Raw genomic sequence first — 25,647 nt, 5'->3', positions numbered from 1 at the left:
CTCCACACTTGAATAAATCTCAACTTAGCACTGCCATCAAGGAACCATATAGGAAGCAAGGGATGTGCAAAAAAAGTTTGTAGAATACCTAATAAGTGATGCTGGAGTTGTTCTTTATCTTGTTGTACTTCATCCATTTGTAAGGGAACTTCCTGTCACTCCATGACCTAGGGAAAGAGACACTTGTCTATAGAGTGGATTTGTTACCACCAAATGGGGCCCTCTGCTTGCTGCAAGACATGCCAAAAGTCAGGAGGCAAAGTGGTAGGAGAGAAAGGACTTTATTAGCTTGCTAGCAAGAAGGAAGATGGCCAACTCATGTCCAAAAGAACCATCTCACTGAACAAAGACTACAACCCAGTTATATAAAGGGCTACTCTCCAGGTGGGGGAGGTAGCTGGCCTCTGCGTGGGGCCAGGCATCTGGTCCCAGTTCCTGATAGTCCTTTGTTTTACTGGATATGCATCAGAGAATGGATCAATGCCCTATACCCTGATCTTTCAGTTGTCATTGACAATGGCTATCAGCATAGGCTCTGCCCTCTGCCCAGGGGTCATCACATTCCTAAGGAACTCAAAAGAACAAAGTTATCATCTTAAAGCAGCTGGGAGGGGCCACAAAATCTAATCTACAGAGTATATGTGGGCTAGTTAGTCAGAGTTCATTTAAAGTTACAATATGGGGACTGGCCTGGTGGTGCAGAGGTTAAGTTCGCATGTTCTGCTTCACCGGCCTGCAGTTCGCTGGGTCAGATCTTGGGTGCAGACATGGCACCACTAAGCAAGCCATGCTCTGGCAGGCATCCCACATATAAAATAGAAGATGATGGGCACAGATGTTAGCTCAGGGTCAGTCTACCTCAACAAAAAGGAAGATTGGCAGCAGATGTTACATCATGACTAATCTTCCTCCAAAAAATTTAAAGAATAAACTTACAATATGGTTTCTCTTCTACAATATGGCTTCCCTTATGTCAACCTTATGTTGAGCCAGTATCAGATTGTTCCCTATGGAAAATGTAGACCTCTTTTGGCATCAGCTGGATTCCATAACCATCCTAGTCAGAGCTGTGCTTCAAATTGCTCTTGGCTTCTTTTCATTCCAGTACTATCTGACTTTAGACCAGCTAGTATAGAAACCTTTCAGGAGGAGCAGATTAGGAGGTTGTGGTGCTTCATGGACTCTGCGTTAGCAGGAGTAATGGCTGATGCAGACAGCACTGCAAGGAAGAGCAGTCGGAGACAAAGTGAGTGAGAAATACAAGGCAAGTTGGCCAGTCTCTCCATGGGGAGGAAGTCCTCCCTGTGAAAGGCAGTGTGTTGAACAGAGTTCTAGCACTCAAAAGAGATCCTGGACTTGTTATTAAGATTGGGTGTAAATCTCATCTCAATAACCTACTAGACAAGTCAGTCTAATTTCTGAGCCTTGGGGAAAGATCTCTTTCTCAAAAGTCTACTCAAAAAAACAGATGAGAAATGCAATTGAAAATATATTTTTCACGTCTATTTCTAGACTCTGTATAATGTTTCATTAATTGATTTGTGTATCTGTCACTGACTAACACCCCCAAGTAACTCAAAGGATGTTTCCGAAGCACTTAACTGTTTCTCTTTTAGTTACATTAAGAGATGCAATTACCAACAGCCCAGAACTGGTGCAAACCCCACTGCAAGAGCTACACCTGCACAAACCAGTGGAGAAGTACCCAAGAGTCACCTTTGCTTCATTTTAATGTTAAGATCTCGGCCCCAGGAGGAGCTTGGGTCTTATTACAATAATATATGATGTATGTGGAAGCACATTTTCAAACTGCATCTGTGTAAGTGAATATCCACCTCTACATGTGGTGATGAAAACTCCCTTTTGAATATTCAGTCCCCATTTGAAATAAAAGGTACTTGTTTTCCCTTGCTTGGGGGCCATGGCTTTGGAAACAATTCCCTGTGGTCTCATTATTTGCTACAAATAAATCTCACTTTGTGTGCCAACGACTTCTGGTGAAGACTTTGATTTCAACACACCAAGAAGTGAACCCACTTTGGTTCAGTAACATATCCTGATACTGATGCGGGGTCGGCGAGCCGAGGAGTCGAAAGAAAGATTTCTTGGACACTTAAGTTCTGGCAGTACTGCTTTCTTATTCAAAGAAGAGTGTGGAATAGCATGGGGACAGGACCCATGCTCAGGAGGAGCTGCTGCATGGGGACAGGACCCATGGGCAGTAAGAGCTGCTGCCATCATGGGGGCAGGACCCATGGGCAGTCAGAGCTGCTGCAAACATGGGTTGAGAGTAGGGCTAAATTTAAGGCATAGGTGTGTGAGTTATCTCTTTACAAGACAAAGGAAAGAATATGTAAAAATTCATTAAAATGTTATCACTGCTGGTGGGGTTTGGTTATCGGGTCCTATAACTTTAGATAAGAATCAGACCAGATTAAGTCAGGATGTCCTATGCTTCCTGGAGGATGTTGGTGGCGGGGGGATTCAGCTACATGAGGTTACCAGACAAGCACAATAAACAAGACTTAAGTCCTTGCCCTCCCCATTAAGAGTTTCTAGAGATAAGGTCATCCCCCCTTCCTCCTGGTGCAGAGAGGGACACACCCCCACAGACGGAGACTTCCTTCACAAATGCAAATGTCTCTCATCAAAGGGCAAGCAAATTCCACTCCTCAGAGCCTGCTTCCCGTCTGCAGTTTTTAAAAGTAACCAGCCTAAAATAATCCTCATTATAAACCCCACCTGAACCCATTTGGCCCCAAAATCTTTTGGGGATATGGACGATGTTCAGTCTTCTGTAACTACTTCCAGCTGTACAAGGTTGTAGAGCTGTCCCTAAATGGGGCCATAGGTACAGGTAGGAGGTTCAGTGGACCTGAATGCTGTGCCCATGGAGTCCAAGGCTGACAAGGTATACAGAGTCTCTGGAGAGGAGAGAATCATTTGACAAGAGGTGGTCCAGGAGGTGAAACTTTGTTGAGGTGTGGAAGACAAACAACAAAATAGACAACAAATTATAATAAGAAATACACGCAATATGATTAACCCAATGAATAAGTTTTGATAGTAGTCCAGAAACCTGGTCCTGACCAACAGTTCAACCAATCATTTGGAGATAGGGTAGTGTCAGACATGGATTTAATTTGGTGGCTCATATCAGATAGGAAGCCAGAGATATTTTGATGGTAGTCAGGAATATAGACACAACATTCAGTTTTTATAAGGGCGCAAGTGCCCCCCTGTCCTGCTGTCAAGACATCCAGTGCCATTTGGTTTTGGAGGACTGCCTTACGCATTTGGGATACTTCTAAATCGAGCAGCGAAAGTCTATGCTGTGTATCATTTAATGCCTTCATAGTAAATTTATTTAGAGCTTCCATATGTAAGATGACACTTTCAATTCCTAATTGAGGAAGGAAAATTGAGGCAACATGGTCATACCAGTGGAAGACAGAGTGGGTCGAGCACTGTTGCAGGTTGAGTAGGTTAGCAGGAGGAGATATAGTAAATGTAGTTCTACCTTGCATCCAGACAAAGCCTAGGGTGCATCGTCCAATCCATCCAGGTAGCAGCCAAGGCCATAAGTTGGAGCCACATAACCACTGAGTGTCATTAGGGGCTAACCAACATACGCTGGGCCGCCTGCCCGAGTCAGTCCCAAACCAAGCAGTATTTTTTAAGGCTATGATATGAGAACACATATAACGGGGAATTTTTCCTATAGGTTGGGTGCTATTAGGCCATGTAGCACAGGTGTGATTGGTTTGTTCCCAACATAGAGTGGCCTTTTGACTGAGTTGACCACTACTAGGAGTGAGCCAAATATATTCGTCCCAAATTTGATATAGTCCATCCTGTGTGTATCGATAAGTTGAGGACTTTACCTTTGGAACTTGTTGTTTATGATCCACCTGTGACAAAGCAAATCTAGTCAGTATTTGGGCAGTAGTATTGAAGGAAAAGGTTTGATAGTGGCCCAGGAGCTTCCAAGTATCAGAGAGGGACGGCCACAAGGAGCCAATATGATTAGTAATAGGTGAATCTTGTAGAAGAGAAGAGAGAATCTAATATCCATGAATGAGTACTATAGCTTCTACTGAAACAATTTTTCTCTCTTTAAAATCACCTCATTTTTACAAGTTAGCCAAATTAAGATTAACTGGTTTGCAAAATAAGTGGTTTCAATAAAACTTCATTCAATTATTTACATAAGTGCAGCAAGAATAGCAATTGATTATACAGGCTCTTTTAAATCTGCTTTGCTGGAATTTTTATGAGGAACCACAGATTGAACTGTAAAAGCCTCTTGAGGCCAGAAAAGCCAAGTCACGGACTTGCAATCAGATTTTGCCTGCAGTACCTACAGGTTTGGGTGGATTCCTCTCTTCTCGAGGTCCCCCAAAATATTCTGAGGTTCCTTGCACCTGCCAGATAAGCAAGCTTCCTTACTTACCAGGTAAGATTTCCAGAATCTCTATAAACAAGGTACCAGGCCAATATTTCCAAGTGGCTTTATTCTAGAAAGTCCAATCTTTGCTCCTGAAAAGCTGTCTTGTCATATCCGAGCCTGTATGTTTCTCTCAAATATGACATTCCAGTCAAAGCCTTGGTAATATAACCAATGTGTCCTGTTATAAGGACAACAGATTCTTATTGAACTTATGCAAATAACTGTATTGCCATGAAATAACCATACTTACTCACAAAGGGTTTCCAAATTCTGGAGGGATAAGGTAGGGAGAAAAAGATAAATCTTTCAGTTTTACAATCCAAAAGTTTATCAGGAACCTGTAGTTTAGAATCTTGTGTCAGAATCCTTTCCACGAATTTCTCTGAAGACGAAACATATTTGCAAAAGCAAAAACATCACAGTAAACTGGCAACTACCTGTAAATGGACAAAAGACTCAAAAGGGCAATTGACAAAGAAACTTGGTTACTTCTGTGACATACAACACTTCTAGATAATAACTGGAATTATGACCAATAACCAGGACAGATTAGAATTTTAGGAATGCCATATAATTTTAAGACATCTATATCAATAGTATTTACCCACATAATACCACCTAAGAAATTTTATCATCACTTATTTGACAATGCTTCCCATGTAATTTAATAGACCAAATAAGCCTAATTAGTTTAGTATTTTCCTCCTCATAGGAAGACAGAGCAAATTTATTTGAGAAGTCTCAGGGGCCCCCTAAAAATCCCCAGAGAAAATTTCCTCCTTCTTTCGGGTCAAAAGAAAGCCTTCATTCAGGATTTGAATTTTTTTTTTGAGGGACAAGCTTGTCAAAAATATCAAAACATTTTAAAACACTTGTTCATATAGGAAACAACGCTCACTGTGAAACAAAGCTTAGGTATGTATTCAAAGTGATGACAGAAACAGTCAAGAGCAAACAACACAGTCAAAATATTTTAGAGAGACCTTTTTCTTTCTGAATATAGGAAATTATTTTAACAAAACAGATTTTCTGTCTTTTAGGTAGACTTACTCAAAGGAACACCTTTTATAACCTCTTTATCAAAAGAAGACCAAAAGTTCAAGAAAATTACCCTTCAAGAGAAAACCAAATTTTAATTTCTGCACCAGCTTATTTTTAACATTAAAACTCATTTACTTAATTGGCTTTACTTTAATCTTAGTCTACTTGACCAGGTGTAAAACTCCTTTCTGCATTTCTCTCACAAACCTTCTACAACTTTCTTTTTATATTCAGAATTTGTCCCATAATTAATTTAGAGGCCTCCTTAACTAAAAGAGCTGTAGCTGCTACAGCCCTTAAGCAGGCTGGCCATCCCAAAGCCACCGAGTCTAGAGTCTTTGAGAAATATCCAACAATTCGGGTCTTTGGGCCTAGTCTTTGGGTGAGGATACCGAGGGCCTGGCCCTGCTTTTCAGTAACATATAGAGTAAAAGGCTTGTTGGCATTAGGCAGAGCCAAGGCTGGGGTGTAAGACAATTGCTGTTGAATTGACAGAAAGACCTTGTCTTCCTTTTGTGTCCACTCCAGAGGTTCAGCATCAGGTCCTCTGGTTGCTTCATATAAAGGCATTGCTATTACCCCGAACTGAGGAAGCCATAAACGACAGAATCCTGCCATACCCAGGAAAGTACGAACTTGTTTTGTCTTTGTTGGTCCAAGTTTGAAGATAGCCTTTTTCCTATTTATAGAAAGTGCCCAGTGTCCTGGGGTTAAATCATAGCCCAAATAGGACACCTGCTGTTGTGAAATTTGTGCCTTTTGTGGGGACACTCGATATCCCCGTTGGGCTAAGAAAATAAGGACAAGGACAATATTGTCATCAGAATCCTCCTTTGTGGGACTACAAATAAGAATATTATCAACATATTGTATTAAGCCACCGACAGGGAGTTTGACATCCCACAGATCCTTGCTGAGGGCACATTCAAACAAATGGGGGCTATCCCGAAAACCTTGAGGGAGGACTGCCCACGTCAACTGGATAGGAAGAGCTTCATTAGGAAACTTTCATTCAAAGGCAAATAAAGGTTGGGAAGTTTTGTCCAGAGGAATACAAAAGAAAGCATCCTTTAAGTCCACGACTGTAAACCAATTAGAGTTTTCTGGGATCTGGGAAAGTATAGTATATGAGTTAGGCACGATGGGGTGGATAGGAACAGTGGCCTCATTAGTTATGTGGAGGTCCTGGACCAAACAGTAATCTCCATTTGGCTTCTTTACAGGCAACATAGGAGTATACAAGGGAGATTGACATCGTTTAAGGAGGCCATGACTGAGGCATTTTAATATAAGGGGTTGTAATCCCTCAATTGCCTCTGGCTTTAAAGAGTATTGCTTCTTATGGGGTACAATCCCGCAGGGTAATAGAGACTGGCTGTGCTGTTATAGCTCTCCCTGGAAGGGAGCAATCCCAAATCTGGGGATCAACTGCTTCCCATATATGCAGTGGAATATCGGAGGGTATCTGGGAATCAACAGAGCTTGGAGACAGAGCGACAAACAAGTCATCCTCCTCACGTGTTAGAATAAATTGGCTTCCTAATTTTTTCATTAAGTCTCACCCTAATAGTGGAGTAGGACAAGTAGGTAGGACTAGGAAAGTATGGGAAAACACCTGAGTCCGATATTGGCAAGATAAAGGAAGAGTTTGGTAACAAAACTTAGAATCTCCCTCTATTCGGATAATTTTTTGATGGGACTTACGAGTTGGGCCAGAATGGCAAACAAGTACAGAGTAAGTGGCTCCCGTATCAATAAAAAAATTGATTTGCTTACCTTCCACATCCACTGTAACCTGGGGCTCAGTCTGACCCATGGTGACGGGAGCCAGACTGGCCTCTGGGCCCCTTCAGGCGGAGTACTCAGGATCATATCTCCGGGCAGGGAAGTGTGTTCTTGGCCCCTCCTCACTCTGGAGGCAAGGACAATCATGCTTCCAATGTCCCTCTAGCTTGCAGAGAGGACAAGGCCTAGGAGGAAGATCCTTTCTTGGGCACTTTTTGCTCCAGTGTCCAGATTGACGGCAACGGTAACAAGGGGACTTACCTGGGCCTCCGGCATTGGTAGTTTGAGACTTGGGCCCCTGGTTAGCCTGTTTCTGTGGCATATCCGCAATGGCGGCTGCTAAAACATGAGCCTGTACCTTACCCTGTAATTTTACCCTTCTGTCCTTATCCTGTTTAAGAGACAAGTCCTGATCATTGAACACCTGAGTAGCAACCTCCAAAAGTCTCTGTACAGGTGTTTGAGGACCCAAGGTCAATTTAGCCAATTTTCAGCGTATGTCTGGGGCAGACTGACTAATAAAGAACATGTTTAGAATAGAAATCCCTTCTGGAGAAGTAGGGCCTAGATTAGTGTATTTTCGAATAGCTTCCACTAATCTCCCTTGAAAAAGGGCAGGGTTTTCATCTGTTCCCTGAGTTATTTCCCTGAGTTTCAAAATTGACTGGCTTTGTAAATCCCTTCTTCATTCCCTCTATTAGACAAGTAACCATGTGATTCCGTTGTCCTCGATCTTCTTCATTCCTATAATCCCATTTAGGGTCTGTATCTGGCACTGCAGTGCCACCTACTGGATATTTATGTCTGTCTCTAGTGTGTAAGTCATCTTTGAATTCATGTGCTCCCACCCAAATACGACTTTTTTCATCTGTAGTGCAGTAATGAGTAAGAATAATATAGATATCCTGCCAGGTTAAATCAAACATCATTATGAGATGTTGAAAGCTATCAATAAATTGGGAAGGATTTTCACAATATCTACCCAGTTGCGTCTTTAATTGAGCCATATCAGACATTGAAAATGGAACATGGACTCAAATGGTCCCCATTTCCCCATTTGTTACCTCATGGAGAAGGAGATGTCCAGGATTATAAGAGGCCCCACTCTTCATATGACCTGCAGGACTTATAGGGGTAGAAGACTCAATGTTGCGTTCCTCCTTGTAGGGAGGAGGTATTCTGGTCTTTGAGTCCTCGGGACTCAAAGCTGTGGGGGCCTTAGGGAGAGGTCTAACAAGGCAGTCCTCATCTAATATATCAGGTGTGGGTTTTTCTACTTTAGTGGGGGAAGCTAGACACATGCGACAAACCACTCTGAGTTCAGGATCTTGATTTAGGGCCATGAATGGTTGAATGTGAGGGATTTCAGACCATTTTCCCAGGCGGCAGCAAAATGTGTGGTTGAAAAACAGTATTAAAATTTAGGGTGCCGTTCATGGGCCATTTTTCCTCTTTCAGAGTTTACTGAAGCCAAGCAGTATTACAGTAAAAGATAAGTCTCTTTTTCTCTAGATCTTGTAAATCAAATTTTGCCCAATTATTTAAAAAGTAACCCAAAGGTGAGTCCTTAGGAATGGAATTAGAAGCTCCCATGGTCCTAAGAAGCAAAAAGGCAAAAGAAGAGAGATGAAAGAAAAGGGTCCATTACCTTTAAAAATCCCCCCTGAACCTAGGGCAGTGTCCTACCCGTTGTTCCTCCTGTGGGATTCCCACAGCAAGGGGTGATGGGGGCATGCCCCGGCATTGCATCCCTTGTATATCTTCCCTATTATGCCTGGCAGTAACAGGTGCCTGGCGAATGGTCCCCAAGAGAAAAGGATCCATTACCTTGAAATCCCCCCTGATGGGGTTCCTATAGCAAGGAATGATGAGGGCATCCCCCTGCATCGCATCCTTTGTATATCTTCCCTGTTATGCCTGGCAGTAATAGGTGCCTGGTGAAGGGTTCCCAAGATAAAAGGATAGAGAAAAACAGTGAGGAGTTTTCTTCCGGTCTGGGGGACATTCTACCTAATTGTATCCTGGAGCCATTCTCCCAAGAAGGGGTTCCCATACTCAACCAAAGGTTAGAGTTTGGTACTTTCCTTGAACCAGAGTCCCAATTGGGACTTTCCCGTGGTTTGGAGTGTGGTCAGGAACCATAGGGAGGGATAACAATCCAGCCTTAGGAAAAGAAACCTTCCACTGGAGTCTTGGAGATTGGCGACCAGCTTAATGACTTAAGTGATCAACCCATGTCCATGTAAAATTTATATATTAGAGATAGGATTAGAAAGGAATGGATTAATTCATTCTACACCACCCTCAAGCTTCAAGTACTAATTCACTTCAAGCTGAACGCCATGATTCGCCCCATAGAGTAGCCATGAGCAGCAAACATGGATTCATACAGCTGTCTGGGAAGGTTCTTGATGGAGAAGTGAATTTAGATCCATCCTTGAAAAAGAGAAAAACACAAAGAAGAAAAGGGTACTTACCAGAACTTGAGCTCACAAGCCGATGAAGCAAGATCCCCATACAGGCCACCAGAAATGATGCAGGGTCGGCGAGCCAAGGAGTTGAAAGAAAGATTTCTTGGACTCTCAAGGTCTGGCAGCAGTGCTCTTTTTATTGATAACTACTTCTGGTGAAGGCTTTGATTTCAACTCACCAAGAAGTGAACCCACTTTGGTTCAGTAACATAACCTGATACCAGTACCAAACTCTCTTGATTACCATACCTTTATAGTAAGTCTTGAAGTCAGTTTAAGTCCTTCAATTTTTTCTTCTTTTTTGAAAAATGTTTTTTCTATTCTAGGTCCAGACTCTATATAAATTTCGGAAATAGCTCAGAAACTTTTGTGGAAGTGATGAGGCTTATTTTAGGCTGGTTACTTTTAAAAACTGCAGATGAGAAGGAGGCTCTGAAGAATGGAATTTGCTTGCCCTTTGATGAGAGACATTTGCATTTGTGAAGGAAGTCTCCATCTGCGGGGGGTGTCTCCCTCTCTGCACCAGGAGGAAGGGGGGATGGCCTTAACTCTGGAAACTCTTAATGGGGAAGGCAAGGACTTAAGTTGTTTACTGTCTTGCAACCTCATGTGGCTGACATGTTGACCCCCAACATCCTCCTTGGTCTCTAGCTGAAGATAATATTTAAGGTGGTGGCTTCTGCCATTTACTTAATCTGGTTTGATTCTTATCTAAAAGTTATAAGACCACCCAATAACCAGATCCCACTGGCACTGATACCATTTTAACGACTTTTTTCTTACACATTCTTTCCTTTGTCTTGTAAAGAGATAACTCACATACCTATGCCTTAAATTTAGCCCTACCCTCAACCCATGTTTGCAGCAGCTCTGATTGCCCATGGGTCCTGCCCCCATGATGGCAGTAGCTCCTCCTGCCCATGGGTCCTATCCCCATGCCAGCAGCAGCTCTGACTGCCCATGGGTCCTGTCCCCATGTGGCAGCAGCTCTTTACTGCCCATGGGTCCTGTCCCCATGCTATTCCACACTATTCTCTAAAAAAAAGAGCACTACTGCCAGACCTTGAGAGTCCAAGAAATCTTTCTTTCTACTCTTCGGCTCACCGACCGCGCATCAGAAGAAAAAGAAGATGATGAAGATGAAAATGAAGACAAGGATAAGGAGGAAGAGGAGGAGGGAAAACCCTGCTGGGATATTGGTTAGGACTATATTGAATCTATAAATCAATTTGAGAGAATTGACATTGTAACAATATTGAGCCTTCAATTTCAAGATATATATCTCAATGTATTTAGATCTTATTTAATTTCTCTCAGCTGTATTTTGTGGGTTTTGATTTAGAGATGTTCTATATTTTTCATTATAATTATTTAAAATTATATTATGGTTTTTGATGGCTTCATTACTAATATTTTTCCATTTTTAAAATTAAGGCATAATATACATACAGTAAAATTCGCCCTTTTTAGTTTACAATTCTGTGAGTTTTGATAAACATATACAATCATATAACCACTACCATAATCAAGATATAGAATAGTTTCAGGTTCCTGTAAAAGGTGGTGCCATAAGAGGATCCCGTACTCACCTGCCACAGACATACCAAATCTACAGCTACATATTGATAAATAAAAATAGCAAGTAATAGGATATATTGGAGTACATGAGGAAGCCATTTGGTAGAAACCTAATTCGGCCTGACCTTGTCTTTCCAAAAGGGCCTGACCATGGCCATTGAGTATGCATTGTATATCTGCTTTAGAGATTCCCTATGGCAAGAACAAAGGCCCTTGAGATAAAGGTGCAACTTTCCTCCCCCTCCCAACGTTGGCATTCCTTAAGGATTAAGCATCTTTCCTTAGGCTAGGAACTGATTGCTGTGCTCACCTGTGACCACCTAGCTCGAGACAATAGACTTGCCTCATGCTATGCCCGTTGAGATAGCAGACCCACTACCTGCTGTGTCCATCAAGTGCTGTGTGGACAGGGCAATCTTGTGACTATTGTGGGAGGGACATTTCAATCATATGTAAAGCATCCTCTTTGGGGGTATATAACCACTCTGTGTACCTCACTTCTTTGGTGCCCCTTCTTCCTTTGGGAAGAAGGGCCCTGGGCCATGGTCCTCAGATTTTAGCTCAGAATAAACTCACCCAAATTTTCATTTATAGATTGGTTATGGAATATTTTCGTCAACAATATGGAACAATTTCTTCTGAAAGAAATGCAAAAACTAGCTGAATGACTCCTATGAACTGGGTGAAAGAGAAAAAAAACACATCAAATTAGGTAGGAGAGGCACAATCTCACCATAAGCTCCACCCCTGGTGTGGTGACCCACAATTGGGAGAGCTCACAATTCTGAGCCTCTCTGTGAGGAATGAAGAGTTTGAACCCCACATCTGGCACCTCAGCTTTTAAGACCTGCACCTGAAAGACGAGCCCTCAAAAGATCTAGCTTTGAAAGCCAATGCAATTTGCATCCATGAGACCCACAAGGCTACAGTGAACTAAGAAAGACTTCATAAAGAGCTCACGAGGACTTAACCCACCCAGGGCCCAGCAGGGAGGTGGCCCACTGAAAAGCAGGCAGTCTTTCTGTGAAAGAGATTTATTTGCTTATCTTAAAGCTTAGGCTGAGGGTCAGGCATCTAATTTAAAACACATCTAGGAGCCTACTAAAATAGTCTCCAAAAATGGAGGCATCTTTGCGTCCTCCCTCTGCCTCTGTTCAGGTTGCTGATATCTCCTGGAAAGGATCTTGTGACATCATCTGGTACCCCAATTTTTGCTGGCCAGGGGACACGTGTTGACAACCTGGCTCTGGTGGCCAGTGGTCTTATGCCTGCAAGTCCCACAGGATTGCAACAAAGGGAGAAAGAGTTCTTCACAGGCTACCACACCCAAGGCATAGCAGAGAGGCAACAGACTCAGGCACTAAATCTTTTTCTGAAAGAGGCCTATTATCTTATCTTCATCACTGCAGCCTGAAGAGCAGGCTTGTAATTAAACTCACATAGAAGGCCCACAGTAATCCTCTCCAGAGACCACAGAGGGGAAGTGTTATCTCTGAGCTCTCCCTCTGCCTTGCTCCAAGTCTCTAGTATTTCCCAAAATGGAGCTGGAACATATGCCTGGTGCCCAGTTTTTGAGGCTTCCACCGAGGGGACACCCTTTTATCACTTGGCTCTAGTGGCCAGCAGGAAATTACAATCATGGATTCCATAGGACTGTAGCAAATGGAAAAACTGTTCCGAATTGGATAGCCCCCCAGGTGCAGATCCAGCAGACTGAAATGCAAGCCAGTCTTTATATGAAAGAAGTCTGTTAGCTTATCTTCATAGTTGTGGCCTGAGGAGCAGGCTTCTGATTAAACACATATCTTGGGACTGACTAAAATCCTCTCCAGAGACTGGGGAGGCTCGTGGTCACCACCTTCATGCTCTCCCTCTGCCCAGCCCTAGCTTGTTAGTGTCTCTGAGAAAGGAGATTATGTACATGTCCAGTACCCTAGCTTTAGTTACTACTATCCAGAGGACATATCACCTGATAGCCTATGTCTGGTGGCTATGAGAGCTCCCTTTCACTGGTTTAATGGGAAAGTAGCACATAAACAAACAGTTCTTCACCGGCTATTACCCAGGACTCCAGGCAGAGGGAACAGACAAAAATGCCCATCTCCCAATCTTCCCCTGAAAGAGGTTTATTTGCACATGTTAAAAGCTGCTCTCCGAAGAGCAGTCTTCCAATTAGCCTGAGTCTAGGTGCTGCTGAGATCTTCCCCTTTGGGATCCTGACAGGTCTTGGCACACCCTCAACTATTAGGTGCCACTGAAAATAAAATAGGCTACTTAGAAATTTGCAAAGGTTTGAGAGACAATTAAGAGCTAGGGCAGGGTTGAACCACAAGTTTCATCTCCTACAAGATGCCACTCTTTCAAGACTGGAAGAGATGGCTATTTTATCTAACGCATAGAATCCAACACAGAGAGTCAAGGAAAATGAAGAAAAAGAAGAATATATTCAAAACAAAAGAATAAGATAAAACCTCAGCAAAAGACCTTAATGAAATGGAGTTAAGTGATTTACCTGGAAAACAGTTCAAAATAATGGTCATAAAGATGCTTACTGAGCTTGGGAAAAGGATGGATGAACAAAGTGAGAATTTCAACAAAGAAATAGAAAATATAAGAAAGTACCAAATAAAAGTCACAGAACTGACTGATACAATCACAGAACTGAAAAATACAATAGATCAGTTCCAAATCAGAATAGATAAAGCAGAAGAAAGGATCAGTACACTCAAAGACAGGGCAATGGAACCTGTCCAATCAGAGCAGCAAAAAGAAAAAGAATGAAAAAAGTAAAGATAGCTTAAAAGTGAAATATGGGACAACATCATGGGAGGAATAGAGAATAATAATAGTAGGGGACTTTAATACCCATCTTTCATTAATGAATAGATCATCCAGACAGAAACTCAATATGGAAGTATTGGCCCTACACAACATGTTAGAGCAGATAGACTTAACAGACATATACAGAACATTACATCAAAAAAGAACAGAAACACATCTTCTCACGCATACATGTAACATTCTCCAGGATAGAACATATCTTAGGCCACAAAACAAGTCTTAATAAATTTAAGAAGATTAAAATCATATCAAGCATCTTTTCTAACCACAACAATATGAAACTAGAAATCAGTTACAGGAAGAAAACTGGAAAATTCAGAAATATGTGGAGATTAAACAACATGCTACTGAACAACCAATGGGTCAAAGAAGAAATCAAAAATGAAATTTAAAAAAATTCTTTGAAATAAATGAAAATGGAAATATAACATACTAAAATTTATGGGATGCAGCAAAAGCAGTTCTAAGAGGGCAGTTCATAGCAATAAACACCTACCTCAAGAAACAAGAAAAGTCTCATATAAATGATCTAACTTTATACCTCAAGGAACTAGAAAATGAGAACAAAGCCCAAAATTTGTAGAAGGTAGGAAACAACAAAGAGCAGAGCAGGAATCAATGAAATAGAGACTAAAATGACAATAGAAAATATCAGTGAAACTAAGAGATGGTTCTTTGAAAAGATAAACAAAATTCACAAAACTTTAGCTACACTTACCAAGAAAAAGAAAGGACTCAAATAAATAAAATTAGAAATGAAAGAGGAGACATTACACTGATAATATAGAAACACAAAGGATCATAACAGATTATTATAAAGTATTATATACCAACAAATTGGACAACCTAGAAGAAATGGATAAATTCTTAAAAACATAAAATCTACCAAAACCAAATCAAGAAGAAATAGAAAGTCTGAACACACTGACTACTAGTAAAGAGATTGAATCAGTAATAAAAAATTTCCCAACAAACAAAAATCCAGGACCAGATGGCTTCACCTGTGAATTCTACTGAACATTTGAAGAAGAATTAATACCAATCCTTCTCAAACTCTTTCAAAAAATGGAAGAGTAAGGAACACTTCCAAGCTCATTTTACAAGGCCAGCATTACCCTGATACTAAAACCAGACAAGGACACCACAAGAAAAGAAAATTATGGGCTAATATCCCTGATGAGCACAGATGCAAAAATCCTCAACAAAATGTTAGCAAACCAAATTCAACAACATATTGAAAGGATCATACACCTAATCAACTGGGATTTATTTTAGGGATGCAAGGATGATTCAACATCAGCAAATCAATTAATGTGATAAACCGCATTAACAAAATGATGCAGAAAAATTATATGATTGTCTCAATAGATTCAGAAAAAACATATGACAAAATTCAACATCCATTTATGATAAAAACTTTTAACAAGTGGGTATAGAGGGAACATATCTCAATATGATAAAGACCTCATATGACAAGCCCACAGCTAACGTCACACTCAGTAGTGAAAAAGTGAAAGCTTTTCCTTTAAGATCAGGAAGAAAGCAAAGATGTTCACTCTCACCACTTTATTCATCATAGTATTGGATATCCTAGCCAGAGCAATTGGATGAGGAAAAGAAATAAAATGCATTCAAATTGAAAAAGAAGAAGTAAAACTGTCATTATTTGCAGATGACACAATATTATATACAGAAAACCCTAAAGACTCCACCAAAAAACTGTTAAAACTAATAAATTAACTCTGTAAAGTTTCAGGATACAAAATCAATGTACAAAAATCTGTTGTGTTTTTATACACTAACAGTAACCTATCAGCAAAAGAAATTAAGAAAACAATCTCATTTAAATTGCATCAAAAAGAATAAAACACCTAGGAATAATTTAACAAAGAAGGCGAAAGACCTACACACAGAAAACTATGAGACACTAGTGAAAGAAATTGAAGAAGGTATGAATAAATGGAAAGATATTCCATGTTCATGGATTTGAATAATTAATACAGTTAAAATGTCTATACTACTGAAAGGAATCTACAGATTCAGTGCAATCCTTATCAAAATCCCAATGGCATTTTTCACAGAAATAGAACAAACAATCCTAAAATTTGTACAGAACCACAAAACACCCCTAACAGCTAGAGCAATTCCAAGAAAGAAGAACAAAGCTGGAGGCAACATGCTTCCTGGTTGCAAGCTATGTTCCAAAGCTTTGGTAATCAGAACAATATAGTATTGCCATAACAATAGACACATAAGACAATAGAACAGAATAGAGAGTCCAGAAATAAACACATGCATATATGGTCAATTAAGTTATGACAAAAGATCTAAGAATATGCAATAGGAAAAGCACAGTCTCTTCAACAAATGGTGTTGGGAAAACTGGGCAGCCACATGCAAAAATAAAATAAAATAAAATAAACTGGACCACCATTCTATACCATACACAAAAATTAACTCAAAATGTATAAAAGACTTGAAGATGAGACCTGAAACCATAAAACTCCTAGAAGAAGATACAGACTGTACGCTTCTTGACATCAGTTTTGGTAATGATTCTTTGGATTTGACACCAAAAGCAAAGCCAACAAAAGCAAAAAACACAAATGGGACTACATTATACTAAAAAGCTTCTGCACAGCAAAGGAAATCATCAAAGAAAAGAAAATGCAACCTACTGAATGGGGAAAATATTTTCAAATCATATATTTGATAAGGGATTATCATCTAAAATATATAAAGAACTTACACAACTCAATAGAAAAAAAACCTAACAATCTGATTAAAAAATGGGCAGAGGATTTGAATAGATATTTTTCCAAAGACATACAGATGGCCAACAGGTCCATGAAAAGGTGCTCAACATCACTAATCATCAGGGAAATGCAAATCAAAGCCGCAATGAGATATCACCTCACACTTGTTAGAATGGCAATCACCAAAATGACAAGAAATAACCAGTGTTGGCGAGGATGTAGAGAAAAGGGAACCCTAGTGCACTACTGGAGGGAATGAAAATTAATACAATCACTATGAAAAACATGGAGCTTACTCAAAAATTAAAAATAAATCCACCATATGATTCAGCAATTCCTCCCCTGGATGTTTATCCAATGAATACAAAAACATTAACTCGAAAATATTTCTGCACCTCTATATTCATTATTTAAAAAAGCCAAGATATGGAAGCAACCTACATGTCCGTCTATGGATGAAAGGATAAAGAAAATGTGGTGTATATACAATGGAATATTATTCAGTCATAAAAAGAAGGCAATCTTGCCATTAGCGACAGCATGGATGGACCTTGAAGGCATTATGCTCACTGAAATAAGTCAGACACAGAAAGACAAACACTGTATTATCTCACTTATATGTGGAATTGAAAAAAAAAACAAAAGAGAACAGAGCAGTGGTTGCCAGAGGTGGGTTTTGGGTTGGGCGAAATGGGCAAAAGTGATTAAAAGGTGCAGACTTCCAATATTTTATGCTGGTCTCATCCCTTGGATAGTGATGCTATAGGCCAGAAATGCCTGGGGGGCACTCACCTGGGCCTGTGGCAAGCTTGCACAGGCATTTCCGCTTTCAGAACCGAAGTTGTGGCTGGACCAGCCCTGTGGTTTTATGATTGCAAGACACCATCAGCAATAACCATCAGGAAACACTGAAAGAAAAAAGGTTAATTACTCACAAGTCCTGGAGTGTACACGGCATGTCTGGAACCACACAGCAAGGTCACAGGAAGAGAGAAAGCATAGGTCTGGGGTTCTGCTTTTATTGGGGTCAAGGGTGAGGGCCTAGAGTTTCGCGGGTTCACTCTTTTACAACATAAGTGGGAATTAAAGGGCGGGAAGGGAAAAACAAGTCAAAAGGTCAATAACTAAGTCTACCAGAGATCTCTAAAACAAAGGAAACTTCAGGGCTTAGGTGGCCTGGCTCTTTATCTAGTCGTGTAGCTGGCAAGGGGTTTATTTGAGAGTGCGGTCTTTAAAGTGGATGCCTCGGCAATCAAAAGCTTAATGTCAGGCACTTGTATTACAAAACGAAAATAACTGTCAGGTGCTTATGCTGCATTCAGGTACAAAATAAATAAGTCCTGGAATGTAATGTACAGCATGGTGACTATAGTTAATAATACTGTGTTGTGTATTTGAAAGTTGCTAAGAGAACAAATCTTAAAAGTTCTCATCACAAGAAAAAAAATTTGTAGCTATGCCTGGTGATAGATGTTAACTAGACTTATTGTGGTGATCATTTTGCAATATATACAAATATTGAATCATTATATTGTATACCTAAAACTAATATAATGTTATATGTCAATTATATCTCAATAAAAAATCATTATTTAAAAAAAGTCAGACACAAGAAGGTACATACTATAGAACTCTATATCAAGCAAAATTAATATTTAGTGATATAAATCAGATCATAGGTTATTTGCGATGGAGGTAGAGAGAGACTGAGCACAGAAGGGCAGAGATAACTTTCCAGGGAGACAGAAATATTCCATATCTTGATCAGGAAGTTGTTTACACAGGTGTCTATATCTGTCAAATACTATTGAACTGTACAGCGAAAATGTGTAGCTTTTACTGTATGTAACATATCTCAATAAAGTTGGTTTGTAAAAATAACATAATATACACTAATAAATCAGGCAAATAAAAATAAAATTAGAGGTTAGGGTCACAGTTAGCATTCAAAACAGAACATACTAAATAAAATTAAGATGTACATTTTGTGATGCTTAAAGGCTGTAATTCACAAAGAACAAATAACGTTTGTTAATTTCTAAGCATCAAATAGCACAACAGCAACTTAAAGACAAATAAGAGAATATTTAATTTTAGTAAGAGAAGATTGTTAGACACCTCAGTCAGTCAAAGACAATAAAGTAGAAACCATAGTAAGGACCTGGAAATTGAAAGAAATAATCAATAATATAGAGTTTATATATATTTTCAACTCAGTACACCTGTAATAGAGAAAACATCTTCTTTCCATGTGCTCATAAGATATTTATGAAAACCGATCACGTATTAGGTCACAAAGAAAACCTCCATAAATTCCATAAAGCAGAAATAATACAAACAGTATTCTCTGTGTAAACAGTAGAAATTAGAAAATAATAGCAAACAAAAATGAAAAGCCCTAAATTCCCTGCTGCTTAGAAATTTAAGAGCTTCTGAAAAATAATTCTTAGTTCAAAAGCAAAACAGAAAATAAAAAATTTTAATTTTTGCAGAAAATGAAAACATGACATGTGCTGTGATATTTAACTAAAGCAGTGTTTAGTATGAAATTAATAATAGTCTTATATGCATATATCGATAATCAAATTTCCAACTCAAAGGCTGCAAAATGAATGAGACAGTAAACTGAAAGACAGAGCATAAGAAATTAGTATGAAGCAGCTGGCTGTATCATCCTCCCCTGCCCAAACTTCCCGAGTCTGGTCTCTGTGTCTGATCACAAACCTCTCCCTTCAAGGCGCATAATGGACTTAACTATCCTTTCTGCTGAGAGAGGCTCTGGCATTATTTTGAACTCCTTTAAATCTTTTCTTGGTTCTGGAACTGTAGAAAATTTCTTTTGTTACATCCAGTCTTACAGCCCCCAGGAAGAGTTTCACAAAAATGGAATTGCAGAGAAGAAGCTGCTCTTAGTAGAAAATTGTTTTTCCTACACCCTGAGTATGTTCAATACTCCATCTACTTTGCATTAAAGAGGATCCTTAGGCTTCTGCAAAGATATTTTTCTAAACACGAAGAGGACAGGTGCGAAAGAGAACTAGTAGCCTAGACAGCGCCAACAGAACGACCAATATTCCCGCATCTCAAAGGTGAGAACTAATGAATGACTTTCTCAAGTGCACAGGCAGGGAGAAGAGAGAAAATGGGCTGTGTGCGCATTCCCCTGCCTCCTCAGCCTCTCTGTTCAGTGTGTGCTCTAAGCCTTTTCAAGCTCTGCCATCTGTCAGGTGGAAGATTGTCCTTGTCTAGACATGGCTATAGATTTTCTTTTTGTAATGCAGTAGTTTTAGAGAAATTCTCCAGGAGGAATAATTTATAATAAATTTCTATAATTTTAAACATAATTTTATGATATTTCTCTTGTTTGAAGTTTTTTCAAAATTTCCCAACTTCACATATGTGGATTACCTTTCTCTAATATTCTCAGTTATTGAAACATTAGAATTCTACTTGTGTTATCATTTGTATTTTTAAAGTTCTGGTTAAACCACAGTTAAAAATTTTCCAGGTAAAATGCTTTAAAAATATATGTTGACATTTGTTTAAAAATATGTAATTTAAAATAAACAGTTGCTTTTAAAGTTTTTTTTAACTTTTTATTGAGATTATGATAGTTTACAACCTTGTGAAGTTTCAGTTGTACATTATTGTTTGTCAGTCATGTTGTAGGTGCACCACTTCACCCTTTGTGCCCACCCTCATCCCCTGCTTTTAAAGTTTTTATTTAAGATTCTTTTTCATTTGTTTTCCTGTCTAATGCCAAGTTAAGATTTCTGTACGATGAGTGTTCATGATAAGTACATTAGGATGGAGAGCTCCTGGGAAGAGAACCAATCACCACTGGAGCTGAAGAACATCATCTGTCTCCAGGCAGCCAGTTCTGTAACCTGGTTCAGATGAATTAAGAGCATTGACTCAACTCAACAAGCATTTGTTGATTATATACACATAATCATGGCACAAAGTATTCATCAAATAACATTCAGCTCAGCTGACGAGTTCACTTGAGCAATGGTGAAAGTCAATCCAGACACGGAGGTAATGTTGTGTATTTTTCAGTGGAAAATTATGAGAGAGCAGTTTATTTAAGAGAGTCATTTAAAGCAACTGGTTCATGAACATAGGACTTGGTGGTGGCAAAGAATAGGTAGGAATAATGTTAAATGAAAAACAGAATTATTGTCTTTGCAAGGTCCATCTGTTTCATTAACTTTATCATTGTGACAGGACATGTGACTGGATATCAGTACCCAGGCTTTTGCATCAGAATAACGTGCTTGGTGACCATAACAGGATTACTTACAGTTCTCCAAGTATCTTTGTTTTCATCTGTAAAATGCTGAAAGATTTTTTGTGAGAACAAATCATAGTACCTTATGCATATTGTAATTCAACAGACCTTAGTTCAAACCCCCCTTGAGAAAGCAGTGCTGTGTTTTCAGTGGGGATAAAGTAAATGGTGACAGGAAGGTGAGTGAGTGGAATTCATTTCAAATACGGAGGCACTCCAACTCTCACACACCAAACTCATTTACACACACCTAAAAGCCAGAAGATATTGTAGTAGATTGCAAAAATAGCCACAAGTTCTTTGCAATTCATTCTATCAAGAAATGCAACCTATTAACTCACTTCTTGATTTGAGCTGCTACTGTGACTTGCCTTGACTAACAGAATGTAGGGGAAGTGACAGTGACGTTGTGAGTCCAAGTTTAGCCTCAAAAGACCCTGTACTTTCTCTCTTGCACTGGGGAGCCTTCCAGCACCTGTGAGTAAGCTTCAGTCAGCCTGCTGGATGATGAATCCACGTGGAGAGAGGCCCAGCAAGCCCAGCTGAACCAGTTGAGGCCGCAGACATATAAGAGATGCCACTTGAGAACATCTGAGCCCAGCCTAGAATATAAAGACTGCCCAGGTGGGCCTAGAAAAATTTGAAGTCTTTCAGAATCATGAGAAAATAATGAACCATTGTTTGAAATCATTAAGTTTTGGGGTAGATTGTTACATAGAAAAATTTGACCAATGCAATCCTCTTCACAGAAATCTATTTTCCAGCAATTTCTTAGTGCGTATTTTCTTAGCAATTTCTTTCCTCCACAAGCCTGGACTGCCACAAGGAGAAGGTTGGATGAATGAGGGAAAAGTTACAGGTTATCGTTACCATTATCATTATTAATATTTGCCACTACACAGTGGTTAACATTTGGGAATGCTTACTGCGTACCAGGCACTGGACTGTGTTTAAACCTTATAATTTGTACTTGTTTATAATTTTGTGTCATCATATTAACTATTCTGTAATAGTTTTCATTCCATTGTATGGAAAAGGACCCTGAGGATCACATATTTTGAATGATTTGCCCAAGGTGATGAAGCTGATAAAATCAAAAGCAGTATTGAATTCTTATTTATTTGGTTACAAAGTCCATCTTCTTTTTGCTCTGCCACTCTGAACTCTGTTATTACCGTGAAGCACCTTCAACTATTGCAAACTGGTGGAGGACTTGGCCTTCATAGTAAAACCTCACCAAAGCATAATAACTAGGATTGTATCAGGGCAAAGTAGTTGATATGACTAAAGAATTTGAAAATAAGCACGTTTTTAGAGACTATTATAAGTGTTAATTAGAACTAACATGCGTTCTGTCTAAATAATTTCTTAGGGGGCTCTCAATGATGTAAGTAATGATGATACATCCTGTTTATATTGACAATTTTAATTATGAAATCAATAACATGTAAATCAGTACTTAAGAAAATTGTGGAACAAAGTAAAATTTAAACTCTAAATTTTGTTGCCACCATTAATTTATAAAAGGGCCTTCCATTTTCCTATTAGACAGGTAACAAATTAGTTTCTGTCAAAATGGTACACCTTTGCTCTGAGTCTAAATTACTAATAATTTTACTTTATATTATAATTATGACCTGAAAACAGAAGCGACTAGAACAAGGATCCTTGTGTGATAGCTGGATGAAGCAGGAAGAGGAGAAAAGGTTACATTGAAGACAGAGAGCTCATCTCCTATTCCTTAGTTGATGACAGTGCCTTGCCGGGACTTTCCCTTCATCCCACAAGAAATGAGATCTGAGACCAGACCTTCAATTTCCCATGCAAGATACAATTCTGATCTGGCATGTTTTTTTATGAATTTTTTTTAACTGTTATATTAATACGTGAAATTCTGGAGCACCATCAAGAAAGATTGTGATCATTTGCCAAAATCTTGAGTAACTCCTGCGAGATACAAGGCAGGAAAGTCTAGATCCAGGAAAAAGCATAGGAACATGGTATTTACTGCACAGAAAGGAGGATACTCTATGGTAAAAGGAGCACCTCTCAAGGGGGACCTCACAAACCCTCTTGGTTCACAGTGGCAGAGGCTAGAAAGAATGATAAGGCCAACTATAGGATCAAATATCTATATCAGTTATGTTAGGGTACCGGCTTCTGAATCCACAACAGAAAGAGATCCCCTCCCCTGGCAAGGACCCCTGGCTTGCCCTTGTCATATTTCAGTTCCACCACTTACTAGCTATGTGACCCTGGGCAAATTCCTTCACCTCTCTGAGCTCCAATGTCCTCCTTATAAAATGTGGATAATATTAAAGTATGACAAGTATATTTAAAGAGACCTAGGAATTTTTCATTCCAAGTATATGTGTAATCCTCACAATCACCTAATTAGATACTGTCAATGCCTCTAGCCAAAGACCAACAGGAGCCCACCCATGGATGAACAACTTGGTTTTATTGTTCATTGCAGTGAAGGAGAAAACTCACCATGGGAAATCATGGAGCATCTCCTAAGTCAGGGTTGGAACCAGCCTCTTTGTCTATTGAGAGAACTATTGTAAGGAATTAGTTTACACAATTGTGGGGAGTAGGCAAGTCCGAGATCCATAGGGCAGGCCATTGTCAGGAAGAGGAGGCTGGAACTCCCAGCACAGGCTGAGGTGCAGGCTGCAGTAGAATCTCTTCTCCCTCAGGGAAGCCTCAGCTCTGCTCTTGAGACTTTTCAGCTGATTGGATCTGGCTCACTCAAATTATCTAGGATAACCTCTCCTACTTAAAGTCAACTGATTATTGACCTTAATTGCATCTACAAAATATCTTTGGAGCAACACCTAGATTAACGTTTGATTGGATAACTGAGGACCATAGCCTAGCCAACACATGAAACTGATCATTAAATATTTTAGGGTTTGAGATTGTGTTAGGTGATTTTGAGGATGATTTTAAAAAAGAGGGACTTTGCCCTTAATTGGATTCTGTGAGGAAGTGGGTGATGGGTGGGATAATACTATAACTGGACATCTTAGTAATCCTGCCTAGACGGAAAGAAGACTATACTGAGGCTGAAGCTATAATTGATACAGAAGCAGTAGTCCTTCATTTTATTTAAGAGAAAGCTATGCTTGGCCATTTTTGTGGTTTGGACAATGTTCATGTTTCGTTTGTGTTCAGACGTGATTACTGAGCAGCCTTTTTTCTGTCTTGATCCACTGTGGTCACAGCGTGGCTGTCTGATACTGCTGTTCTGTGAAATTGTTTATGTTCAGCAGGAAAACACCAAAACCGAGCTGTGAGTACCAGGCCAGCTCCTGGCATCACCAAGGCCTAATTAATTGCATCAGGAAGCTCCCAGATGCCAGGGCTTTTTCTGTCTCACATTTCTTTACAGTCTCTGTCACTGTGAGGTAAGGCAGAGTGCTGAGGAACTGAGGGCCATCTAACAGGGATACGGTGACTGATTCAAAATGGAGCCCCCTTAATTTGTGGCTTCCATAAAATCCAGAAAATTGATTCTTCTGAAAAAATGAGTCTCCCTCTGATGACTGCCTTTGACTTTAGCCCAATCCCTAGTCCTCTGCAAATATCTGGAATTTTGATGTGGCAGGAGAAAGAATATAAAAAGATCCAGTAGATCAAGAGAAGAAAAACAATATTCTGAGTCACAGCAATTCCTCTCATTCCAACATCAACGTTTGACTTGACATTCTTTAATTTAAAAAATAAAAATCATAGAATGAGGCAGCTAGAGCTTTCTCTAATATAATCAATGTCTCCAAATTTCCTTTCAATGTAGACAGGTGGCAGCAAAATACAAAGCATAAAGAATACTCATGGCAGGGAAAAAATTCAGATGAAAGATCATGCAGTTACTGTAGGCAGCACTACATGACATTATAACTCCTTTCATTGCCCTGGGTACAAATATTGAAGCTTTTGAGAGCATGAGAAGAAGAACTTACTCAACTGGATTTATATAAATAGAAAAGGCAAAGGTATTCCTTGGCTACCTCCAGAGGAGATGCCCTAGTTAGGCGAGTCAACTCAAAATTTAGAGAATTCTATATGCGTTATGGAAACAAAAAGAAAGACAGCTAACCCACCTATGGATGCCAGGGAAAGCAAGGGGATGGGGACTGCCAGGGAGGGAGATCAACTTGGGAGAATTCTTGGAGGTTGTAACCCAGAAAATCCTGAAGGACACCCTATTGGTAATGACCTCATCTATCCATGAGGCTGCTCAGAAATTCCCACCCCTCTAGTCTCCAGCAGGCATACACACATGTGAGAAGATTCTGATTTAATATCCTCCCTCCTTTCATAGAAAATTCCCTCAGGTCCTCTCTGAGCTGAGGCTACATCAGAACCAGGGGATTTCCCAATCCCTTCCAGGCCTCTTAGTACAAAGTCTTCAACTGGCAACTGAGGTGT

General features: G+C 39.7%; 1 long non-coding RNA gene across 3 annotated transcripts in view; it reads right to left on the bottom strand.

Annotated features, from left to right (window-relative positions):
• Positions 1 to 17,892, bottom strand: part of LOC139045980 (uncharacterized) — a 41,603-nt gene extending 23,711 nt beyond the window's left edge. Inside the window, exons 1-2 of one of the 3 annotated variants that reach the window (XR_011505521.1) lie at positions 2,743 to 17,892; positions 89 to 167 (exon numbers count right to left, since the gene is read on the bottom strand). This is a non-coding gene — a long non-coding RNA (uncharacterized lncRNA). Of the gene's footprint in view, positions 1 to 88 lie in introns of all 3 variants that reach the window. The other 2 variants (XR_011505522.1, XR_011505520.1) reach the window with 2 other exon arrangements.
• Between the last annotated feature and the right edge of the window lie 7,755 nt (positions 17,893 to 25,647).

The sequence above is a fragment of the Equus asinus genome, chromosome 8 (assembly GCF_041296235.1).
Source record: "Equus asinus isolate D_3611 breed Donkey chromosome 8, EquAss-T2T_v2, whole genome shotgun sequence".
NCBI lineage: Eukaryota > Metazoa > Chordata > Mammalia > Perissodactyla > Equidae > Equus > Equus asinus.
This window is presented reverse-complemented; position numbering and strand designations above follow the sequence as displayed.